This window comes from Symphalangus syndactylus, chromosome 9 (assembly GCF_028878055.3).
Source record: "Symphalangus syndactylus isolate Jambi chromosome 9, NHGRI_mSymSyn1-v2.1_pri, whole genome shotgun sequence".
Taxonomy (NCBI): domain Eukaryota; kingdom Metazoa; phylum Chordata; class Mammalia; order Primates; family Hylobatidae; genus Symphalangus; species Symphalangus syndactylus.
Window position 1 is genome coordinate 13,257,326 of NC_072431.2, and position 24,112 is coordinate 13,281,437.

Consider the following 24,112-nt stretch of genomic DNA (forward strand, 5'->3'; position numbering starts at 1 on the left):
TGTGTATTCTGTTGCTGGGTAGAGTGTTCTGTGTGTATCTGTTAGGTCTGGTTGTCTTATTTTGTTCATTAAATCTTCTATCTTCTCATCTTCTGTTTAGTTGTTCTATTGAGAGTGAAGTATTGAAGTATCCACCTATTGTGTAGAGATACTTTCCCCTTCAATTCTGTCAGTTTTTACTTTATATTTTTACAGTCAATTACTACATGTGTAAATGTTTAAAACTGTTTTGTCTTCTTGCTCTATTACTCTCGCTCAACTTTTATTAATAAATAATGCCTTTGTTTGTCTATTGTAAGCTTTATAAATTTAAAGTTTATTTCATCTGCTACTACTATAGCTACCCCAGCTTTATTTTTGTTAATATTTGCACGAAATATATTTTTACATATTTTCATTTTCAACCTATTGGTGTTCTGGATCCAAAGTGAGTCTCTTGTGAACAGCATATTATTTGAATTATGGTGTGTGTGTGTGTGTTTCTTAATGCATTTTACCAGTCTCTTTCTTTGAATTGGAGTAGTTAATCTGTTTACACTTAAAGTGATTACTGATAATGTAGGACTTATTTTTATCACGCTGCTATTTGTTTTCCATATGTATTATAGAATAATGCTCCTCTTTTCCCACACTACTGTACTCTTTTGTGTTTATTTAAATTTTTTGTACTGAAATGGTTAAATTTATTTCTCTCTTCCTATTTATTTTTTCATTTATTTGAGACAGGGCCTCATTCTATCACCCAGGCTGGGAGTGAAGTGGCACGATACCAGCTCTCTGCAGCTTCAACCTCCTGGGCTCAAGTGATACTACTGTCTCAGCCTCCTGACTAGCTAGGACTACAGGTGCATGCCGCCACCACGCTTGGTTAAATTTTGTATTTTTTCTAGAGATGAGATTTTTGCCATGTTTCCGTGGTTGATCTCAAACTCCTGGGCTCGAGCAATTCACTCACTTTGATCTCCCAAAGTGCTAGGATTAAAGGCATGAGGTACTGCACCCAGTAGCTTTCTCATTTTCTTTTGTGTATATTCTTTAGTATTTTATTTGTAGTTACCAAATGATTGAATTTAACATCCTCCAATTACAAGACTGTGATTTTATTCCAGCTTAACTTCCATAATGTACAACATCTCTACTCCTTTGACAGTTTCATCCACACCACTTTTAGCTGTTGTCACAAAATTATATCTTTGTACATTTTTTCCTAAAGTACAAACTAATATATTTCTTTTAAAATTTTATTAATTTATGTTTAATTCACAAATAATAACTGTACATATCGATGAGGTAAAAATGTGATGTTTTGACCTATGTATACATTGTACAGGGAGCCAATTAAGCTAATTAACATATCCACCACCTTAACAACTTATTTTTTTTGTGGTGAGGACATTAAAAATCTATTATTTTAAATAAATACATGATATATTCCTACTAACTGTTGTTACCATGCAGTGGAATACAACATTAAAGTTTATTCCTCCAATAAAACTGGAATGGTGTCCCCTTTGGTCAACATTTTCATTTTCCTCATCCTTCCCCAGTCTCTGGTAACCACCTTTTAACTTTTGATTCTATGAGATAAACTGTTCTATTTTTAATTTTATTTTCTTGATTTATTTTTTGGTCAAGCATTGTGTCTTCATTTTACATATTATTTCCAAAGCAGACACTGTTTAAGTGAGCAGCCAACAGAATTTATAAGATAGAAAGTGAAAGCAAAGGTAACTGGCTCGTCTCTAGCATACACCACGTATATTTCATATCTGATCACCTTGCATGTCTGGCTTAAGTCAAGGTAGGGTGATGTAGATTTTGCAAGCAAGAAATCTATTCTCTGCGACCAGGAATGTCTACTACATGCCTTATAAAAAAATGCACAACATGAAATGTTTCAATGCAATCCAAATTTCCTCAAGCAAGGATATGCATGGACAATAATGAACACACACACAGCAACTTGGGCAGAAAGAATGGATCAGGCCATGGGACAGTGAGGTTAGCATACTGATCAAGGGCCCCAAACAGGAGGAGCCAACACAGTGGCAAAGCAGGCTAGGAGGGTGAGCAGCAGCCATCTTCAGCCACCTTGATTTCCTTCCTGCCTTCACTCTTAAGTTGAGCAGTTCCATGTCAAAGATAGGGTAGCACTGGGAGGGATGACACTAGAGTAGCCTGGAGCTCTGTATGACACATCACGTATGCAGGTCAGCTTCACCTTCAGCCCCAAGCTCACCTGCGCTGTGTACTCTTCAAAACCATTGATGACTTCCTGTTCCACAATTTTGAACTGGAAAAGTTTGTTTCTGTCTTGGGATATATCAAATTTATTCCCATTTTGGAACATCCCTATGTAGTGCGCTACACACATCTGGCTCTTCTTGACTCTTCTGGCTCTTATTGGTGAATGTCTTTCTTGACCCATCATGGCCCCATAGGCCCCATCCCTGGGGATTGTTGATGTTGCCCTGAACCCAGTTTGGCTCCTGCCCCAGTCACATAGTCGCTCCAACTTACCTTCCTGTCACAACTGCAGAGATGAAAGAAGTGTAGCTGAAGTTGGGACCTGAGTCAGTAGGTAGGATGATATCAAGTTTTTTATATATTACATATAAGCAAGATCATAAAGTATTTGTCTTTCTATGACTGGCTGCATTCACTTAGCAGAAATTCCTCCAGTTCCAGCCATGTTGTGAATGAAAAAAATTTCCTTATTTTTATGGCTGTATATTATTCTAGTGTGTGTGTGTGTGTATGTATGTATGTGTATACACATCACATTTTCTTCATTCATCTTTTAATAAAATCAGGTTGCTTCTATATCTTGGCTACTGTGACTAATTCTGAAATAAACACGAAAGTACAGGTACCTCATTCACATGCTGATTTCAGATTCATTGGCTATATATCCAAAAGTAACATTTCTGGGTCATATGGAATCTACATTTAGTTTTTGGAAAATCTCCATACTATTTTGCAAAATGATTGTATTAATTTACATTGGCCCCAACAGTGTACAAAGGGTCCTTTTCTTGCTAACACTTGTTATCTCACCAATACTTATCATTTTTTGTAATAGCCATTTTAATGGGTGTGAGGTGATATCTCATTGTGGTTTCAATTTTCATTTCCCTGATGATTAGAGACATTGAGGATTTTTTCATGTATCTGTTGATCATTCACATCTTCTTTTGAGAAATGTCTGTTCAGATTCTTTGTCTATTACTAAATTAGTTTTTTTTTTTTATTTTAGCCCCTTACCATTTGTATGGTTTAAAAATATTTTATCTAAATTTGTGGGCTATCTCTCCACTATGTAAATTGTTGTCTTTGCTGCATGAAAGCTTTTTAGTTAGATGCAATATCCTCTGTATATTCTTGTTTTTCTTATCTGTGCTTTTGAAGTTCCATCCCAGAAATCCTTGCCCAGACCAAAATTATGAAGCCTTTACCCTACATTTTCTTCTAGTAGATTTATTGATTCAGTCTTTCATATAGATCTTTTGTCCATTTTGAATTAATTCTCATATATGGTGGGTCAGAAAGATCCAATTTCATGCTTCTGAATGTGGATATAAAGTTTTGTCAGCACCATTTATTGAAGTGATTGTCTTTTCTTCATTGTGTGTATCTTTGTGGAAAATCAATTGACCTTAGTCAGGTTTGCTTCTGTGCTTTCTGTTCTTTTCCATTCATCAATGTATCTTCTTTCATGCCAGTAACATGCTGTTTTGACTACAGTAGCTTTATAATCTGTTTTGAAATCAGGAAATTTGATACCTCCTACTTTATTCTTTTTGCTCAATTGCTTGGCTATTCAGGGATTTTTTTTCTATTAGACTTTTATTCTATTTCTCTGAAAAACAAGCTGGAATTCTGACACAGATTGCATTGAATCTGTAGGTTGCTTTGGGTAATATGTATGTTTTTAAAATAGCAAATTTTTCAGTCTATGAACATGAGTTATCTTTTTATTAACTCGTGTTTTTTTCAACTTCTTTCACCTGTGTATTATCATTTTCATCATAGTCATCATTCACCTCTTCAGTTAAATGTACTCCTAAATATTTAATTTTATTTTTGGATGCTATTGTAAATGGAATTATTTTCTTGATTTCTTTTTGGATGGTTTGTTGTTAGTTTATAGAAATAGGACACTTTTTAAAATTTTGTTTCCATAAACCACAACTTTATTAAATGTATTAATCAGTTCTAATAGGTCTTTGATAAATCCTTTAGGGTTTTCTACAATAAAATCAGGTCATTGGCAAACCTGATGCCAATTTCAATTTGCACTGACAATTTCACTTCTTTTTTTTCCTTTATGGAGGCCTTTTACTTCTTTTTTCTAATCTAGTTGTTCTAGCTAGGACTTCCAACGCTATAATGAATAGAAGTGATGCCAGTGAGCATCATTTTCTATTTCCTAATCTTAGAAGAAAAGCTTTCAGCTTTTCACTGTTTAATATGATATTAACTATGGGCTTGTAATAAATGTCTTTTATTATGTTCAGGTACAATATTTCAATACCTATTTGTTGAGAGCTTTTTAGCATGATCAGATGTTAAATGTAGTCAAATGTTTTTTCTGTATCTATCGAGAAAATGCTTTTTTTTCTGTATCATATGGTTTTGTTCTTCACTTTGTTAATATAGTGTAACTCATTTATTGATTTATGTGCATTGAGCCATCCTTTCTCTTGTGGAATGAATCTCATTTGATCATAGTTAATAAATATCTTATGTGCTTCTGAATTTGGCTTGCTAGTTTTGCTGAGGATTTTTCCTCCATATTTAACAGGGATTTTGTCCTGTTGTTTTATTTTCTTGTAGTGTCCTTGTATGGCTTTAATATTAGGGTAATGTTTGCCTTGTAAAATAAATTTTGAAGTATTCCCTCCATTTCAATTTTCTGGATAATCTTGAGAAGGATTGATATTAGTTATTTAAATGTTTGGTAGAATTGGCAGTGAGGCTATCATGCCTGGGCTTTATTTTTATTCTTGAAAGTTTTTTATTGCTGATTCAATCTCTTTACTCATTACAAGTGTGTTCAGATTTTTCTATTTCTTTTTTATTTGTCGTGGTATATTACAGGTTTCTAGGAATTAATTTAGTTTTTCTGTGTTACTCATTTTTTATTGTATAGTTGTCCATGATAGTCTTTAGGTCCCTTGCATTTCTGTGGTATCAGTTATAATGATTCCTTCCATTTGGATTTTATTTGAGTCTTCTTTCTTTTTGTCCTTGTTAGTCTAGCTAATGGTTTGCCAATTTTATCTTTTTAAAAAACCCCAATTTTAGTTTCATTTATATTTTCTACTGTTTTTCTAGTCTCTATTTAGTTTATTTCTGCTCCGATCTTTGTTATTTATTTCCTTCCACTAAGTTTGTGCTTAGTTTGTTATTTTTTTTTCTAGTTGCTAGAGGTATAACATTAGGTTGTTTGAGATCTTTCTTCTTTGATGTAGGTGTTTATTGTTATAAAATTCCCTCTAAGGATTGTTTTTGCTGTATCCCATAAGTTTTGGTATATTGTGTTTCCATTTTTCCTTGTCTCAAGATTTTTTTTTAATTTTTCTTTCAATTTATCCTTTGCCCTATGTGTCATTAAGAAGGATATTTAATTTCCACATATTTGTGAGTTATTCAAGATGATGATGATGACGATGATGATGATTGACACAATGTCTGGCTCTGTCACTCAGGCTGGAGTGCAGTGGTGTGATGACAGCTCACTGAACCCTTGATGAGCCAAGCTCAAGCAATCCTCCCACCCCAGCCTCCCAAATAGCTAAGACTACAGGCACATGCCACCATGCCTGGCTAATTTTTGTATTTTTGTGGAGATGAGCTTTGGCCGTGTTGCCCAGGCTTTTCTCAAACTCCTGAGCTCAAGCAATCCACCCAGTTTGGCCTCCCAAAGTGCTGGGATTATGGAATGAGCCACTGTGTTCTGCCTGCTCCTATTATTGGTTTCTAGTTTCCTGCCATTTTAGTCATAAAAGATGGTATTCAATATAATTTCATTCTTCTTAAATTTGTTAAGAATTGACTTGTAGACTAACATGTGATCTATAGAAGAGAATGTTCCATGCATACTTGAGAAGAATATGTATTTCACTGCTGTTAGATGAAATGTTCTATAAATACGTTAGATTCACTTGTTCTAAACAGTAGTTGAGACAATTTCTCTTGCCTGGGGAAGAAGTTAGAAACAGATTTATAAAGCTCAGTGAACATATAACAGTTTGAATATAAATCAACCTACACTAAGACACATTATAAATAAATTGCTAAAAGTTAAAGGGAGAATACTGAAAGCTATCAGAGATTCCATCGTGTAATGATGAGCAATCTGGACTCTGAAAGCTATCAGAGGAAAGCTACTTAATGTATAAAACGGGATCTTGAAAAGACTGTCACTGGATTTTTCAGCAGAAAGCTTGCAGGCCAGGAGAGAATTGAATGATATATTCCAAAAGATGAAAGAAAAAAGAAAACAACTTCTGACAAAGAATTCTATACCCAAAATCCTGTCGTTTAAAAATAAAGGGTAACCCCTTTATTTTTTATTTTTGTTGCAGTTAGTTTTGGTGTTTTAGTCATGAAGTCTTTGCCCATGCCTATGTCCTGAATGGTATTGCCTAGGTTTTCTTCTAGGGTTTTTATGGTTTTAGGTCTGACATTTAAGTCTTTAATCCATCTTGAGTTAATTTTTGCATAAGATGTAAGGAAGGGATCCAGTTTCAGTTTTCTGCATATGGCCAGCCAGTTTTCCTAACACCGTTTATTAAATAGGGAATCACTTCCCCATTGCTCACTTTTGTCAAGTTTGTCAAAGGTCAGATGGTTGTAGATGTGTGGTGTCATTTCTGAGGCCTCTGCTTTGTTCCAGTGGTCTATATATCTGTTTTGCTACCAGTACCATGCTATTTTGGTTACTGTAGCCTTGTAGTATAGTTTAAAGTCAGGTAACGTGATGCCTCCAGCTCTGTTCTTTTTATTTAAGATTGTCTTGGCTGTACAGGCTCTTTTTTGGTTCCATATGAAATATAAAGTTTTTTCTAATTCCGTGAAGAATGTCAATGGTAGCTTCATGGGAATAGCATTGAATCTATAAATTACTTTGGGTGGTATGACCATTTTCATGATATTGATTCTTCCTATCCATGAGCATGGATTTTTTTTTCATTTGTTTGTGTCCTCTCGTATTTCGTTGAGCAGTGGTTTGTAGTTCTCCTTGAAGAAGTCCTTCACATCCCTTGTAAGTTGGATTCCTAGGTACTTTATTCTCTTTGTAGCAATTGTGAATGGGAGTTCACTCATGATTTGGCTGTCTATTATTGGTGCATAGGAAAGCTTGTGATTTTTGCACATTGATTTTGTATCCTGAGACTTTGCTGAAATTCCTTATCAGCTTAAGGAGATTTTGGGCTGAGATGATGGGGTTTTCTAAATATACAATCATGTCATCTGCAAACAGAGATAATTTGATTTCCTCTCTCCTATTTGAATACCCTTTATTTCTTTCTCTTGCCCGATTGCCCTGGCCAGAACTTCCAATACTATGTTGCATAAGAGTGGAGAGAGATGGCATCCTTGTCTTGTGCTGGTTTTCAAAGGAAATGCTTCTAGCTTTTGCCCATTCATTATGATCTTGGCAGTGAGTTTGTCATAAATAGCTCTTACTATTTTAAGATATGTTTCATCAATACCTAGTTTATTGAGTGTATTTAGCATAAAGGGGTGTTAAATTTTATCAAAAACCTTTTCAGTATCTATTGAGATAATCATGTGTTTTTTGCTATTGGTTCTGTTTATGTAATGTATCACATTTATTGATTTGCATATATTGAACCAGCCTTGAATGCCCGGGATAAAGCCAACTTGATCGTGGTGGATAAGCTTTTTAATGTGCTGCTGGATTCAGTTTCCCAGTATTTTATTGAGGATTTTTGCATCAAGGTTCATCAGGGATATTGGCCTGAAATTTTATTTCTTTGTTGTGTTTCTCCCAGGTTTTGGTATCAGGATGATGCTGGCCTCATAAAATGAGTTAGAGAGGATTCCTTTTTTTTCTATTGTTCAGAATAGTTTCAAAAGGAATGGTACCAGCTCCTCTTTGCACCTCTGGTAGAATCTGGCTGTGAATCTGTCTGGTCCTGGGCTTTTTTGGATTGGTAAGCTTTAATTACTGCCTCAATTTCAGGACCTGTTATTGGTCGATTCAGGGATTTGACTTCTTCCTGGTTTAATCTTGGAAGGGTGTATGTGTCCAGGAGTTTATCCATTTATTCTATATTTTCTAGTTTATTTGCATAGATGTGTTTATAGTATTCTCTGATGGTAGTTTGTATTTTTGTGGGATCAGTGGTGATGTCCCCTTTATCATTTTTTTTATTGTGTTATTTGATTCTTCTCTCTTTTCTTCTTTATTAGTCTGGCTAGTGGTCGATAAAGAGCTTCTGCACAATAAAAGAAACTATCACCCAAGTGAACAGGCAACCTATAGAATAGGAGAAAATTTTGCAATCTATCCATCTGACAAAGGGCTAATATCCAGAATCTACAAAGAACTTAAACAAATTTACAAGAAAAAAATAAAAAAGTGGGCAAAGGATGTGAACAGACACTTCTCAAAAGAAGACATTTATGAGGTCAACAAACTTATAAAAAAAAGCTCATCCTCACTGGTCATTAGAGAAATGCAAATCAAAACCACAATGAGATACCATCTCATGCCAGTTAGAATGGTGATCTTTAAAAAGTCAGGAAACAATGGATGCTGGAGAGGTTGTGGAGAAATAGTAACGCTATTACACTGTTGGTGGGAGTATAAATTAATTCAACCATTGTGGAAGACAGTGTGGCACTTCCTAAAGGATCTAGAACCAGAAATGCCATTTGACCAAGTGATCCCATTGCTGGGTATATACCCAAAGGATTATAAATCATTCTACTATAAAGACACATGCACACACGTTTATTGCAGCACTATTCACAATAGCAAAGACTCTGAACCAACCCAAATGCCCATCAGTGATAGACTGGTTAAAGAAAATGTGGCACATACACACCATGGAATACTATGCAACCATATAGAAAGAATGAATCCATGTCCTTTTCAGACACATGGATGAAGCTGGAAACCATTATTCTCAGCAAACTAACACATGAACAGAAATTCAAACACCACATGTTCTCACTCATAAGTGGGAGCTGAACAATGAGAACACATGAACACAGGTAGGGGAATATCACACACTGGGGCCTGTCAGGGGGTGGGGGACAAGGTGAGGGATAGCATTAGGAGAAATACCTAATGTCGATGATGGGTTGATAGGTACAGCATACCACCATGGCACTTATATTCCTATATAACAAACCTGCACCTTCTGCATATGTAACCCAGAATTTAAAGTATAATAAAAAATAAAAATTAATAAAATTAATAAAATAAAAATGAAAATAAAGGAGTGTGGCCAGATGCATTAGCGTATACCTATAATCCCAGTAAGTGGGGGGCTGACGCAGAAGGACTGCTTGAGCCCAGGAGTTTACGACTAGCCGGAGCAACATAGGGAGATCCTTCTTCTGCTAAAAGTAAAAATAAAGATTAGCTGGGTATGGTTGTGCACACCTGTGGTCCCAGCTACTCAGCAGGCTGAGGTAGGGGCATGGCTTGTGCCCAGGAGTTTGAGGCTTCAGTGAGCCATGATTGTGCCACCACATTACTGCCTGGGTAACAGACTGAGACACTGTATCAAAAAATATATAAAAATAAAAATAAAGGTAAATGGGTGGTAAAAACTTTTTCAGACAAAACCCAAAGGAATTTATTTGTATAAGAAATGTTAAAGAGTTTTTCAAGCTAAAGGAAAACATTGCAATGTAGTGACATAAAAACATGTAAAAATATAAAACTCATTAGTAAAAATAAGTCCAGTAAAACTCAGAACATTTTTTTTTTTTTTTTTGAGACGGAGTCTCGCTCTGTCACCCAGGCTGGAGTGCAATGGCGCAATCTCGGCTCACTGCGAGCTCTGCCTCCCGGGTTCACGCCATTCTCCTGCCTCAGCCTCTCTGAGTAGCTGGGACTACAGGCGCCCGCCACCACGCCCGGCTAATTTTTTTTTGTACTTTTAGTAGAGATGGGGTTTCACCATGGTCTCAATCTCCTGACCTCATGATCCGCCCGCCTTGGCCTCCCAAAATGCTGGGATTACAAGCGTGAGCCACCGCGCCCGGCCAACTCAGAACATTTTTATGCTGTAATGATGTTGAGAAAATAAATTAAATATTTACAATGATGGTTTAAAGAGAGAACTATCATAAACTATAGTTACAAAAATGTGTTAAGTAACACAAACTATAAAAGATAAGCATATGTCATCAAAAACACTTTTTTGGTTGTCAGGGGAAGTGGAGCTTTTTTTTGTAAGTGACCAAAGTTAAGTTATTATTAGCTTAAAATAATCTGTCAATATGTTTTATGTAAGCATTATTGTAACCACAAGCAAAACCCTTACAAGATACACAAAAGATAAATGAAATAATTCAAAGAATACCACTACAGAAATTCGTCAAAATGCAGACAGCAAGAAAGGAAGAGAGAACAAATGATCTACAAACTAACCAGAATATAATGAACAAATGGCATAAGTAAGTTCTTATCTAACAGCAATTACTTTGAATGTAAATGAATTTAATTTCACAATTGAAAGACATAAAGAGGCTGAATGGATTAAAAAAAAAGACAAGACTCCATTGTATACTGCCTATAAGAGGCTTACTTCACCTCTTTGCACACACAGAGACTGAAAACAGTAGAATGGATAAAAGGTATTCCATGCAAATGGAAACAAAAGAGAGCAGGGGTAGCTAGATAGCTACACTTATATAAGATAAAATAGACTTTAAGTTGAAAACTATACAAAAGAAAATGTCATTATAAAACAATAAAAGGTCAATTCATCAATAACTTATAGCAAATGTAAATATATATATAAACCCAGGCCGGGCAAGGTGGCTCACGCCTGTAATCCCAATACTTTGGGAGGCTGAGGTGGCAGATCACCTGAGGTCAGGAGTTTGAGACCAGCCTGGCCAATATGGTGAAACCCCGTCTCTACTGAAAATACAAAATTGGTGCGCACCTGTAATCCCAGCTACTCAGAAGGCTGAGGTGGGAGAATTGCTTGAATCCAGAAGGCAGAGGTTGCAGTGAGCCAAGATTATGACATTGCATCCCAGCCTAGGCAACAAGGGTGAAACTCCATCACAAAAAAAAAAAGAAAAGAAAAAAAAAATATATATATATAAACACAACATCAATGGACCTGAATATATAAAGCAAATATTAATAGAACTGAAGAAAGAGATCTGCAATACAATAATAACCGAATACTTCAATACTCTACTTTCAACATTGGGCAGTTCATGTAGATAAAAAATCAATAAGGAACTACTGTCCATAAATCAATAATTTTTTCTATATTTGAGTATTTTAAATTGTGCAGAAAACCAAATTTAGAGTTACCAACCAGAGTTACAATAATATTAGCTTTTAGACTAATTGCTTTTAATGTATTCATCACTGAATCATGGAGAAATCAAAAACTGGAGTTACAAATATTATTAAAAATAATATGACTTTTACAATTTGCGACATACTTACCTTTACTGAGATCTTTATTTCTTCTTACCGATTGAGAGCTATTGTTTGCTGTCTTCTTATTTCAATCTGCAGAACTCTCCTTAACATTTATTTTAAGGCAGGTCTAGTAGTAATAACTACTTCAGCTTTTGTTTATCTGGGATTCTTTTACTTTCTCTGTCACTTTTGAAGACCAGCTTTGTTAAATACAGGAGTCTTGGTTGATCATTTTTTTAAATTTTCTTTTAGCACTGAATATATCAACCCACAGCTTTGTGGCCTCCAAAGTTACTTATTACTATCCTTTGCATATGATAAGCAGGCTTCTCCCATGCTGCTTTCAAATTTATTTGTCTTTAAACAGTTTGATTATATAATGTATTTAGGTGTGGCTATCTTTCAGTTCATCCCATGTGGAGTTCTCTGAGATTCTTAGATGCTTATATTTATGTCTTTCATCAAATTTGGAAAGCCTTCAGCCATTATTTCTTCAAGCATTCTCTCTGCTCCTTTCTAACTCTCTTCTTTAGGACTACAAAATGTGTATGTCGGTCTCCTTGATGACACACCAACGGTCCCTTTGGTTCTGTTTACTTCTCTTCAATCTGTTTTTTTAACTTTCTTTTCCTAAGACTGTAATTTTTAATGTTCTATCTTCAAGTTTGCTGATTCTTTCTCCAGCCTGATGAAATCTTTCTATAAATCCCTCTAGTGAATTTTTTTCTTTTCTTTTCTTGTACTTTTTAGCTATATTTTTTGTTTCTCCTTAGGTTTTCTATAAATTTATTGATTTTTCTACTTGTTCACACATAATTGTCTTGACTTTTCAATGTGTTCCTTTAATTCTTTGAGTATTTTTAATACAGATATATATTTTTTTTTTGTCTAGTAGATCTGCCATCAGAAATTCTGTTGGTTATTTTTTTTCTTTAAATGTCTCATCTTTTCTTGTTTCCTTGTATGTTTATACATTTTGCTGAAAACTATACATTTGAATCTAATGATATAATAAACCCAGAATATTAGATTATCTCTTTCCCGCAGTGTTTGTTCTTGTTTTCATTTTTTGTTTATGTTTTGTTTTGATTGTTGTAGGCTGTCTCTGTTGCAGAGTTGGCCTGAAGTGTAAACTTAAGGTGTTTTCACGTCTTATTTAAGCCTGAAACTTCTTCTTGGCAAGTGTGGTTACTTCTTAATTTACCTAATATACGTGTTTTTTTAAAAATATTTTAGTTATCAATGTCTGGCTCCCAAAATGAGACAAAGGCAAAAATAAAAGTGGGAACAAGGCACCGACCTCTTAAATCCCCTTGAAGTCACCTCAGCCAGAAGGAGAAGACTTACAACAATGGGGGTTGGTTCAGCAATAATGGCCACTGCCTCTTTATAATCATCAAAATCAGCAATCAATAATCGGAGCACAGATCCTGATATTTGAGAGTCATTTTTGCACATTCTGGCTTCCCCAAGCTGTGTGCGTGCTGCTCTAGGAACATGCACACAGCTGGCTGCTCTGGAACTGGGTGCAGGGGATGGGTAGATGAACTGGAAGATCAAAATTAACTACAATTTACTGTCCAATCCTTCCTTCAGAAGTTTCAAGACTTCAATAGGCTTCAGAGTTTGAGTACAGTTATATCAGACATATTCTGAAAGCAAAATTGTTGTCTGGATGAGGAGACAGATTTCTGATGCTTCCCAATACGCCATCATTCCAGAATCACCTGCTAAAACATATACTTTAAAAAATGACTTCAACTCTCTAATTATACTTGCAAATTTTCAAGCAAACTTGCCTTTTGGATATGTGAGGCATCTGCACGGCCAATTTGGAATATCCTTTTTCCTCTTATTTGCCTAGCTAACTCCTTCTTATGACGCAAATTTAGCTCAAATATCTGAAGGAGATAAAGAAGGGAAAACATCAAGAATTGATTACATGATGAAATTTATATTTTTTCAAATATTTTTCTGGCTAATGATGGCTAAAATTAAAGCAGAGAAATCAGTTAGGAGAAAATTTCCATAGTGCAAGCTATAGTTGACAATTTTAGAGTAGAATGGTGGAAGCAGCAAGAATGGAACTCCATACAGATCTGTCTGATGCAAGACTGCATAATAAACTATACTAGAAAGAGGGATATGTTAAAATTCGATTCTATTATTTATTAGCTTTATGATTATTAGAAAGTCATTTTACCTAAACACCAATTATTTCATCTCACATATTTTACATGAAAATTAAATAAGATAATACCAGTGAACAGTTAGCACAAGAGACTGAAGAACACAGAAGGTAGCCAAGAATGGGACTTACCTTTGAAAATATCAAATCTGGTCAAGTTTGTGACAAATTTAAAAAGAGAGAGAGAGAGAGAGAGCATTTCAGATACTGTATGTGAAAAAAAAAAGATCCCCTAAATTCATATGATCTGAAAATATAAATAAAAACCCAAATGATTTAGATAATTTTAACCATGGGCAAAAGGAAAATAGAGTGACGAAGACCTACAGTTGGTGTGTGAGGAGACTTTGGTCCTAGACTCAATTATCTCACACTTTTTTGTTGTTGTTGTCATTGTCCATAAGAAAAATTAATTAACATTGCATCATTCAACATCTCAGATATTAAGAGTCTTGAAATACATAACTACAAAATTTCCTTTTGTTTTTAAAAATGAACATCTAGATGCCAAAAGCCCATTTTGTATAGACCAGTCCATTGGGTACTACCCGTCAAATGAGCAGATGAGAACCTTTCATTCAATTAACATATACAGGCACAAATTAAGACATTACCAATGATCAGAGAAAGGAAAGGCAACTTCAAATTCTCTATTTTTTTTTAAAAAAAACCTCTCATCTTTTGTTAACAAAACCATACCATTTTGGTGGCTTTATTTTAATAAAATCATACAGATATATATATATATATTCTATTAGACATATGTATAATGGCAAATTAAAGGATCGAAAAGAACCAAGGCTCTAAAACAGAAAAATGCTTATGTAAAATAGAGATGACTTGAACACTATATAGTCATTAAAAATGAAAATTATATAATATGTGTTAACATACAAAACTGATATTATCTATGCCTTTTTTATAACTACTTCTAAACATCAAGTTCACATTCAAACTACATTTCCTGTGGAAATTCTTTCTGGACTCATAATTAAATCACATTGTAAATCACATTTTTGGCTCCCTGAAATATAAAACAATATGCATCTTCTTGCAAGTCCATTATATTCTGAATCTAAAAAAGTGCATTGCCACTAAAGTGTTTGAAATTTAGCAACATTGATAAAAGTAAGTTTGCATATTATCAAAGACTAGAAAAGAATAAAGACATGGTTGTTTTGTTCAATATTTTCTGTAGTGGTGATAAATGATAAGGACTTTTATTTATTTTTAAATAATACAGTTTAGTTAGTACTTCATATCATCTTTGTAATACAAGGTGAAAATTAGAAGACAGCCATTTAAAAGCAGTCTATTTTTGTCTATGGTTTTATTCGCATCTGTAATGAGATAATAAATAACTGATAATTTGCAATAAACATTTCCATCTTTATTTATGAACAGAAAAACAATTGCTATGTTAAAATGCCAGAAACAGAATTTTGGCAAACATGTACAGACTATATACAGAAAATTACTTCTCATGTTTTAGGTTGCAGTTTATATATGATTTGGTTTCAACAATTAAAATTTTTAACACTAATTCTTCCAGTAAACAATCTCTTTAAATAAATTATTCTTCACCTAATTGGCAACAAAGTGTTGATTTCTTAAATTTTCCCCTAATAATCATGTATATTTTAAAATATTTAAAACTCCAAAACCATTGCTAAATATTTGAATAATTTTTTAAAAAAATGAATATTATACGTACAGAATGCATTAACTTGGACATATTTATTTCAAAAGAGGGGTGCAAAAACAAAACTTCATTTTTTTTAAATCATGCCTTCCATAGAACTACTTAAGATATAAATGTGTACAAGAATTAAGATATCAAAATATGTGCAAGAATTATTTTTAAAAGGTTTGAAATTACAAAAGCATTGTCACTCAAAATAATGTATTCTTTCCTGTATAGAATAGGAAATGATTGTTTATGAAAATGAGGATAGGTAATACTATAATGTTGTATTACTCTATTTGTGTTACTATAAAGGAATACCTGAGACTGGTTAATTTATAAAGAAATTTATAATTTATAATTTATAAAGAAAGGAGGTTTAATTGGCTCATGGTTCTACAGGGAGTATGGGTAGTGTGGTGCCGGCATCTGCTTCTATTGCAGGCTTCCAGAAGCTTATAGTCATGATGGAAGGTGAAGTGGGGAGGGGGATGTCATATGGCAAGAGTGGGAGCAAGAGAGAGAAATAAGGAAGGTGCCACACTCTTTTAAATAACCAACTCTTGTGTGAACGAACTGGGCAATAACTTATCCATCACCACGGCAATGGTGCTAAGCCATTCACAAGGGATCTGCCCCCCTAAACCAACCACCTCCCACAAAGCTCCACCTCCAACACTGGGAATCACATTTCAACATGCGATTTGGAGAGGACAAATGTTCAAACCACATCAGATGGTGTGACTGAATGATTGATTAACTGCAAAAACTGAGCTCACTGTTGGAAACCTTGGTTCTGGGTTTCAAAACACAATTCAGATTTATTTTTAAAAGATGCCATCTGTGAATAAATAGTTCATGTAGTGAGCTGAAGGGGCGTTTTTAAACAAAAATGGATGAATCTTTAAAATTGTTGGTTAGTGAATTCATTTCTAAAAGGACTCACAAAAACAACATGCTTGATCAATTTTTGATGGAGCCATTAAATTTAAAGATGCCATTTTTGTCAAAGTGATAAAAATGTCTCTCATCTAAAATGCTCAGACACTCAACTGAGTTAAGAACATTAGAACCAAGAGACTCATAAAATGTTTTGGCTTCAAGATAGAAGGCAGCCATAAAATTTGGAATCTTTCCCATTCTTATGTGGTAGACTTGATGGATTCTCTTAATGATAAAGAATTAGGAGAGAAAATTAGATGAACTCAATAGATTCTAATCTTAATTACAAAAAAAATCTGAGAGTTAAAGGATTTACAAACATTTACAAAGATTATGCAGTATCTTTCACTCCTGTTTTATTAAAAGAGAGATAAGGACATGGTTTCAATTTGCTTCATTTTTCATACTTGAAAGACTTCCGTCATTTTTGAAATGGAAAGACAAAGATGTGTGTTTTTTTTTTATCTTGAGAGTCTCTGAACTCATTAAGATGATCTATCTATAGGAGGCTCAGACACATAAACTTTTTTGCTGAGCAATTATATTTAGTCTTTTCTTCTCTGGATTATAGATATTTTTAAGTTGTTAATCTGTAACTCTCAAAGAGATAGTTACAGCCTACTTTGTGTTTTCTTCAAACAAAAGCAACACCAATTAAATTTGTTGGCATGTGCTTTTAGTGATTGCTGACCTGGCAAGTTTATCCAATAAATATGACTAATGGAAGATTGCTCAAAGTGAAATACAGCCCTTTGGATTTTAGAAACCCCCCCAACTGGAGTGATATTGCCAAAATCATTATCAGAATTTTCCCATTGAATGAGCAGAAACCTGAAAATAAGCATATGTGTATGTTAATGCAGTTTCATGAAAACAAAACAAATTTTTTCCCATCTGCAACTGACCTCTCTGGAGAATTTACACACAAGAGTGAGAAAGCATCTGTGTTTCAGATTATTCAGCAATTTAGTAATCCCCTACCACCCCCACCTTCATGTACTACTCAATACTCACCTAACTTTCATAGTTGGAATATTTTATAAATGCAGAAAATAGAAGTATTCTGGCTCGAAGTCACATACACAGCCAAAGGTATTGCCAGAACTAAGATCCATACATTTCAGACTCCAGTTCAAATGTTTTGTTGAAATTGTTTCTATTTACTTGTTTTTACTATTACTCTTATTATTTTGTATTATACATGCTGCTTGATGATGTTGACTATTTATTTTATTTTAGAGACAGGGTCTCACTCTTTCATCCATGCTGGAGTGAAGTGGCAGCATCACACCTGACTACAGCCTCAAACTCTTAGGCTCAAGCAATCCTCCCTGTTCAGCCTTTGGAGTAGCTAGAACTACACATGTTTGCCATGATGACTGGCTAATTTTTTTTCTTTTTTATTTATTTATTTATTTATTTATTTGTAGAGATCACGTTTTTGCTTTTGCTGTCCAGGCTGGTCTCAAACTCCTGGGCTCAAGTAAGCCTCCTGCCTCTGCCTACTAAAGTACTAAGATTACAACTGGGAGCCGTGAGGCCTGGCTGACTGGTTGTTTTACCTCAATTGCTGATTTGATGTTTATAAAGCACTGGTTTTAATACTAACTGTCATTTAAGATAATTACCAGTAAATAGTTCACTGTTTTAATGTACAAATGACTTTTAAATTAGTTTCCAACATTAAGATTATATTCTTCCACACATATGTGAAGTCATTACCCTCAAATAAATGATTAGTAAAAAGTTTTGCCACTGTAAAAGGTCAATGGTGGTTCCATCTTCAAACGGAAGTGTCTGGCCTATGTATAAGCACTGACTAGTGCATAGTGCACAAGTTTCATAAAACACCAAGATGTTATGACCTCGTTTTGCAACAAAATTCATATTAAGGGTAAGAAACAAAAAATAACTGGTAAAGAAACTGAAAGTAAATAATTTTAAATAAAATGTTAATATATACATACAATTACAGCCTTTTGTCTATTTATACTCTTACTATAGTCCTATATTGCTCTGGTGAGCATTATGTTGATTTCGTGTTTTTACTAAATATCTATCAACGATCTATTAAAATATTACCCATGTTAGTAAATATGTATGTTTACACAGTTCATCAGTTTAACTATAATGAATAATGTGCTTTATACTTTTGAACCACCTGTAACAGAGAAAACGGTGTTTCAGAGTGACAGATTTCTGTGATGGCCATTAAAAAGTCAAAAAAAATAGAAAAAATATATGAACCATTATTTTGTTCATGGAGTAGGTATGAGTAAGTAGAACAGACTACTGTTCATATGCGTTTTCAGAGGCACATTGTTCTTTAGTTTCAGCATCATAATGCCTCTATGAAAATTCAGGCATTATAAATATTATGTTAGTTTAGTTATTATTTATAGAATATCCTGGAAGGATGCATGGGTGTTACTTCCTCTGATGCAGTTTACCAAGAGTTATCTTTCACAAAGTATATTTGTTATTTAACAAAGATTAAGTTCCACCAAATTATAACTTAGGAAAGTTTTAATTGACACAAATTAGAAAGGAAAAATGAAGGCAGTTTATAGGAAAGGCAAGCAATGATGAAAGTTCCCTGGATCCCTCTGAACAAGGTTTACCAGATAGCGAAATTAGGGTGTAGATAATGAAAAAATAATAACTGAAGGAACAAAGACTATGTATCATACTTTTGAGCTCCAAGTAGGAACAGTTCTATGGTCAATGGTAAGCCAAGCTACTTAAGTAACATGATCCCTTTTTACCCAATTAATGTCTTAAGATCATCAATCGTACTTGATACTATATGCTTATATTTCTGTGAGCAATCACGTTTAATAACTAGGAAAAATACTACCAAATAAATAACTGACGAGAAATTTAAAGCAAATGAATCATAATTTCCTGTTTAGGAGATAAGAGGTAAACACTTTGAACAGTAACATTTTCCAACATGATTTTTACCTTAAGAGAAAGCAAATAAATATAAAGTTGGAGAGTTAAAAGTAAATACCGGTTACTCCAGAAAAGAGCATGTCTTCTGCATTCAGGAATCTATATATATTATGAAACAGACACACACACCCTGGAAGATCTCAAAAGACTTCATGAAGTAAAGCAATCTGGTTCAGTCAAGACTTAGAAATACTATTTGATCAGACGCACTCTGGAATAATTAGACGTGTGGCAATTTACAGTATCTGGCAAATATTTACCAGCTCCTAACAAACAGATTTGGTTGAGGGTACAAGATGTATAAATTAAGGAAATTGTTCTTGCCCCAAAAATATGGTACAACAACTATGGAATTAAGAATGACTTCTGACTTATAGTTTTCAGACAGATGACTAGTTTTCATCTGTCGGCCAGTGGACAATAGCCAGTAAGGGTTAAAACAGACAGGAAGATCTCTCTCTAGGCCTGATCTAACTACCACCTGATATACAGAAATAAAACTTGTGAATCAAGATGCAGTGAAATGTCAACTATCTCCAAACAGCAGATGAAGCCATGCAAGCAAATGTGAAGCAGAAAACACGAGAGTTAAAGCAAGGATTCCAAAGTCAGCGAGCCCCACGTTCTTATCCTGAGTCCTCCTCTTAATAGCCACGTCACCTAAGGATGACAGCAACATTTTTAAACCTCAAGTTCGCCACACCTAAAATGTGAATCCTAACTCTAGGCACCTTGTTAAAGTAGTAATAAAGCATACATGACAGAATTAATGTAAGGCATTGGGCCAGTAACTCAATTTCTAGTGCTAGGCTCCTATTTACTAAGAAACAAGAAAGGGAAAATACATAGCCCCAAGGCAAAATATCCTAGTGGTTTTTCACTTCAATAGGGCCAATAAACGTAACAATTCAGCTCTGTTAAAAAAAGGATAATCTGACAAAATGGACAAAAAATGAGGGAATATAGTCTGTCAAAATCTACAAGCCTTTTGAAAGCTAGTAACTGATTACTAAATTTTGAAATAGAAAGTTCAAAGAGTAGGAAAAATAAATGAGACTTTTATTATGGCTGTGGGACGAAGATGAATGAAGAACTGACATGATTCTTATAAGGGGGGCTTGAGGTGTAAAGAGGTAAACATGTAAAGATGAAAATTAATAATTATCACATACAATAATTGTCCAGGTTATTACATGCTATATTATATATTGATCATAACACATTATTGAAAATATGCATACTTTTTATATTACACAAAGATAAAAATAACTACACTGGCCATTTTGCTACTTAAAACAACCATAACTTAATATGGCCTTGTAGTTTTAATTAATATAAATTCATTCATACGACCTTATGAACATTGCTTTTAGATCTCAAATGCAAATTGTTTCAGTCTTCACTGCAGCATTTTAGAATATATTTTAGCTAAAGGTATTAGCTAATTGGTAATGACATATAAATATCTTAATGGGTTTCAAATGTTTTTAGTTTGTAAATTTGTTGGTCTGAAAAAAACCTTATGCTCTAAATGTAAATGGTTCTTTCAGTCATGCTAACTGTGAAAATTAGGGGTGCTTTCTAATGTTTCAAAATCATTTTAGTTTTTTTTTCCCAAGATGGAATATTAGGGGATTTTAGCATGCCACTTGAAAACAGCAAGATAGTGCATAAAGATCAACTCTGTTAGTTGTATTTTGAGAAAGAAAATTGGAATCATGAAGGACACTCCAGATCTCAAGGAGGAGAAGAGACGGGTAGACAGATCCCATGACAGCGTTTGGCTGATAAAAGTGAGTGTAGCCCCAGTACGTGAGAGAGGCACAGAACCTCCTTTTGTGACTCATCTTTTCACAGAGAATTCGAGGCCAAGGGAGAACATTTTGTTTCTCCCCAGCCCTAGAGCTAACTTGGAGATAGGCTTAGAGACAGTGAGAGGGAAAGATACCATGAAAAGCTTCAGGTGTTTAACCCAGACCCAGGACCGAGAACAGGACACAATTTTTAATCCAGGTATATACAAAGTCAGTCATTCTTTGGTGACATGGCATTACGATGGCACAGGCATTTTAGCTTCAGGCCAGAGACTAGAGTTCTTACTCTAGAGTAGAGTAGGGGCCTTCACACTCAGAACTGTGAAAAGTGGCTCAGTAGTAGGTGCTAGAATTGTGCTCTCCATGGTCACAGACCTGGGGCAGGAGAAGAGCTGCTGCAGCTCTGGTTTCTCCTGGGCAACGAGATTTGCAGCAAGAGTCAGCTTGGAGACCTGGAAGCAGTCTGTGTGTGTCATTGCTGGATGCCCTAGCCTGCTCCCCAGAGATCCTGGTGCAGCAAGGTGCCCTCTGCCCCACTCCTGGGCAGATCACCAGGCATTTGGGACATCCGCTAAGATGAACTAGCAGCCTGAGCTGTCCCATCCTTCCTGTGCAGAAATCTTGGTGCAAGAAGGCCCTGTCTTCCTCATACTTGGTCAGAGCTCCAGGCATTCTGAGAAGCTGCTTGCCTGGTTCAGTAGCCCAAACCACACCACCCTTTCTGTGTAGAGATCCTGGTACAGGGAGGCCCTCTCCACTTTACACCGAAGTAGACTTCCAGGCATTCTAAGCACCTGCTTGCCTGGCTCAGCAGCCCGAGCCACACCACCCTTTCTGTGCGGAGATCCTGGTACAGGGAGACCCTCTCCACTTCACATCCATGCAGACTTCCAGGCATTAGGAGTATCCGCTTGCCTGGTTCAGCAGCCTGAGGGACCCTGCCCTTCTTGTGGAGCGATCTTGCTGCACTGGGGTCTTCTACACCTCACACCCATGCAAATTTCCAGGTATCTGGAGCACTCACTCTCCTGGATTAGGAGTTGAGGCTACCCCCACTTACTATGCAGAGAACTTGGGGCCAAGGAGGTTTCCCAGCTTCAAATCTAGGCACACTTCTGGGTGCTTGGTGGCTACCCATTTGATTCTCCCTTGGCAATGCTGCTTGTGCCTGCCAGCAGGGAAACTGTAGGTGGACCTGCCCAACCTGGCCCCACCCATCTTGTCCCCCACCTCCTAAGGACTGAGCAGGGAGCACAGAACGTTGTATATTCCATGAATCAGCCCATTGTCTGAGGGAACAGAGAGCTCCCAGTAAACAAGAATTAAGTATATACCCAGCCACATTGGCCACATCTGGCACTTACCCATAAGAATCATTTACTGACTTGTAGGATGAACTGCACAGCCCAATATAAAATCTGCTGAAATTCACAGGGCTATAGAGGCAAAGCAAAAAGACTCTCCCCAACATTCTTTACAATCACACCCCGGACTGGGGACAAAGCGAAAAGGGAAAGAGAAAAAAAAAAAAAACACCATATTTTATTATAGGGAGAGAAAGAAAAAGAAAAAAAAATATTCACATATGAAAATGATTATAAAAATTAGAAGTTCTAGTGTCTCCAGATAAGAAATCAGAACAAGAATTCTGGAACTATGAAAAATATGAATGCAGTGAAACAACCAATGGATCACACTAGCTCTCCAGTAACGGTCACTAACCAAAATGGAAACTCAGAAATGACAGATAAAGAATTCAAAAGCATGGATTGCAAAGAAACTCAAAGAAACCCAAGACAATGTTGAAAATCAGCATGGAGAAATTTCTATATCAATCCAGGAAATGAAGGAAGACACAAACATCTTAAAAAGAAATCAATCAGAATTTCTGAAATTGATAAACTTGCTTAAGGAATTGCAAAATATAATTAAAACATTTATTAATAGACTGGACCAAATAGAAAAAAAGAATTTCAGAGCTGGGAGCTGTTCCTTCAAACTAGCCAAATTAGACAAAAATTAAGAAAAAATAATTTTAAAAAATGAACAAAGTCTTCAAAAAACGTAGAATTATGTAAAGCAACCAAACCTACAAATTATCGGCATGTTTGGAATCAACGAAAAAAGTAAACAACTTGGAAAACATATTTAAGGGATTAATTCAAGAAAATTTCCCTAATCTTGCTAAAGAGGTAAACATCCAGATACAGGAAACCCAGAGAAGAACTGTGAGATACTGTACAAAATATACATCACCAAGGCACATAGTCACCAGACTGTCTGTGCCTAACCCTGAAGAAAAAATCTAAAAGGTAGCTGGAGAAAAACGCTAGATTACATACAAAGGGAATCCCATCAGGCTAACAGCAGACTTTTCTGCACAAATCTTATAAGCCAGAAGAGACTGGAGGCCTTTTTTCAGCATTCTTAAAGAAAAGAAATTAAAACCCAGAATATCATACACCACCATCTAAGCTTCATAACAAAGGAGATACATTTTTTTTTCTAATCAAGCAAGCACTAAGGAAATTCATTATTACTATACCGGCCTTAAAGAAGATTCTTAAGGGAGTTCTAAACACGGAAATGAAAGCATGATACCTGCTACCACAAAAACACACTTAAGTACATAGGCCACAGAGCCTATAAGTCAACGACACAATAGAAACTACAAAGCAAAGAGCTAGCAACTTCACAACAAGATTAAACCTCACATATCAATATTAACCTTGAATGTGAATGATCTAAATGCCCCACTTAACAGGGACAGAACTGCAAGTTGGATTAAAAAGCAAGATTCATCCATCTGCTGTCTTTAAGAAACCCATCTCACACATAATGACAACCATAGGTTCAAAGTAAAGGGTTGG

At 35.2% G+C, this 24,112-nt stretch overlaps 1 protein-coding gene across 8 annotated transcripts in view; it reads right to left on the reverse strand.

The window, feature by feature from the left end:
* Positions 1 to 24,112, reverse strand: part of LRFN5 (leucine rich repeat and fibronectin type III domain containing 5) — a 290,415-nt gene that overhangs the window by 161,896 nt on the left and 104,407 nt on the right. For 2 of the 8 annotated variants that reach the window (XM_063609273.1, XM_063609274.1), the window contains exons 2-3: positions 13,980 to 13,996; positions 11,684 to 13,560 (exon numbers count right to left, since the gene is read on the reverse strand). The exons of 4 other annotated variants lie outside the window; for them this stretch is intronic. The gene's annotated coding sequence lies outside the window, so the exon portion shown is untranslated. Of the gene's footprint in view, positions 1 to 11,162; positions 11,261 to 11,683; positions 13,561 to 13,979; positions 13,997 to 24,112 lie in introns of all 8 variants that reach the window. 2 more of the 8 variants (XM_063609277.1, XM_063609275.1) reach the window with 2 other exon arrangements.